Source organism: Portunus trituberculatus, unplaced genomic scaffold (genome assembly GCF_017591435.1).
Source record: "Portunus trituberculatus isolate SZX2019 unplaced genomic scaffold, ASM1759143v1 PGA_scaffold_442__1_contigs__length_13359, whole genome shotgun sequence".
Classification (NCBI taxonomy): Eukaryota; Metazoa; Arthropoda; class Malacostraca; order Decapoda; family Portunidae; genus Portunus; species Portunus trituberculatus.
In genome coordinates, this window is record NW_025541610.1 from 1 (window position 1) to 2500 (window position 2500).

Consider the following 2500-nt stretch of genomic DNA (forward strand, 5'->3'; position numbering starts at 1 on the left):
ATCCGTAACGAAACGCCACGTAACAAGTGGCGTGGAGACGGTGTAAGTCTCTCACAAATGGTTACGGATCTAGTTTTGTTAAGGAAGTAACACCCATTAAAGACTGCACAGGGACTGCAAGTTTGGACTAAGTCGTCCTTTTTTGCTAATTACCTGTAGCAGTCAACAAGAGGCTAGTGGTTGTCGTTGTGCGCAGCGGAGCCACGAAACACAACAAACAACTGGCGCCAAACGGCGCGCACTGCTTGATGACTATTAGTCATCGAGAACAGGCGCGACTGTGTTTGGACTTTAAACAGCCACCGGCAAGACCGCCCGTGTTTGCGAGCCTGACCCTGAGAGTAGGAGGAGGAGGAGGAGGAGGAGGAGGACGATTAGTCCTACCTGCCTCCTTCCTGCCTGCCTTGATCTCGGGGCACTTGCGCACGGCTTAGTCACCTCGGAGAACGAGGGACCCAGGAGGAGCGTTCGACTCCAGCCGTACTACAGCTCACAACGCACGGTGTGGTAGGCTGGAAATTTAGTTCCGCCATCGGGGTGCGTGACGAAACCTCCAGCCTTAATAGGGAGAAGTCTTAGCGGATCGCAGTGAGGATGCTGCTCTGCCGCCCACAACACCCTGACCGGTACGTAAGTCGTCTGCGAACGATTCGGTACGGCACATCAGCATGTGGGTGTTCTGTAGTAGGGAGGGGAAACGCCCGAGACTGTTTGTCGCGACGCTCCCGAATTCCCTTTGCAAGGGTCCATATTTTTGGCCTCCGCACAAGTGCGGGGGATTAAATCTCTCGATCAACTCAATGGTGACCATCCCAATGCAGGCCGTACACGATATCGTTGGTCATCCAGCCGGGATTCTGCCTTAGAGGCTTTCAGGCATAATCCCACGGACGTAGCCTCGCTCCACTGGCCGATCGGCCAAGAGCGGAACCATATGTCCGGACCTGCCGTTCCTCTCGTACTGAGCAGGACTGCTGTGTCAACGACATTCCATTCAACAGTAGGGTAAAACTAACCTGTCTCGCGACAGACTTTCCTTGGCGCACTGCACTCGTAGGTAGCATACGGACTTTCTTTTGGCCGATTATAACATGGCAAAATTTACGGACCTTTCCAAGTTCAAACTAACAAGACCGTTTAGTGCGGATTTTCGCACTATGCTACGTATCTCAAATTGGTTGAAACCCGTATGCTACCTATCGGATTTTGGGGTCTAGTAGGGTAAATTAAACAGGACCGTACCCCACATTCTAAGGGGACCGTAGCGGTCTGGCTTGAAGTTTTCCTTGACTTTTTCTGAGTGAATTTACACTCAACCTAACTACTTAGTGCCATTGTTTTCTCAACTTGGCGAAATTTTTCTCTGATTATTTGAGTCGATAATGCTGGTGACTCAAAAATATCTCCTTTATGAGTTTTGCCATCGGGGTGCGTGGCAAAACACTTAGGGAAAAGTCTCACCAGTCATGCCAACAACAACATATCAGTTGAGTTTAAGTGCAATCAGGGTTTATTAAGCTCCTTTATGAGTTTTGCCATCGGGGTGCGTGGCAAAACCCTTAGGGAAAAGTCTCACCACATGCCAACAACATATCATTTGAGTTTAAGTGCAATCAGGGTTTATTAAACTCCTTTATGAGTTTTGCCATCGGGGTGCGTGGCAAAACACTTAGGGAAAAGTCTCACCAGTCATGCCAACAACATATCACTTGAGTTTAAGTGCAATCAGGGTTTTGTCGCCTCTCCTAGTGCTCTAGCTCCCCGAAGGTTACAGGTCACCTTTCCGTGACCCAAGCAGCACAAGTAGGATTGGCACACCACGTCAAGGTACCACCTGATTGCATTGCTAAGGTGGGGGAAAGCCACACAAAAGCATAGTGCTTGTTTAAACTCCTTTATGAGTTTTGCCATCGGGGTGCGTGGCAAAACACTTAGGGAAAAGTCTCACCAGTCATGCCAACAACATATCACTTGAGTTTAAGTGGAATCAGGGCTTTGTCGCCTCTCCTAGTGCTCTAGCTCCCCGAAGGTTACAGGTCACCTTTCCGTGACCCAAGCAGCACAAGTAGGATTGGCACACCACGTCAAGGTACCACCTGATTGCATTGCTAAGGTGGGGGAAAGCCACACAAAAGCTTGTATTCACCACTCCTGGTGTTTTAGCTCCCCAAAGGTTACAGGTCCTCTTTTCATAACCCAAGCAACACAAACAGGATAGGCTAAGCCAGCACACCTCGACAAGGTACCACCAGACTACTGCATTGCTAAGGTAGGGTACTGGTATCATCCTACCTTAGTATGATATACTCTGTCCTTGTATGCTACGGACCAGAGAAATGCATTCTTCTCAAAACTTATCCAGGATAAAAATTTTGAGCCTTGCATGAAGACCGAATGTACAAGCAATTCAATGGTACCATCAGCATTCTGATATGTCAATTAACCAAGGTACTGGAAAACCCACTTTCCAATTTTACGGTCTTTCCTCATAATAGTAAAC

General features: G+C 48.5%; 1 pseudogene; it reads right to left on the minus strand.

The window, feature by feature from the left end:
- Positions 1–544: 544 nt before the first annotated feature.
- The window catches only part of LOC123500616, a 6800-nt pseudogene continuing 4844 nt past the window's right edge, over positions 545–2500 (minus strand).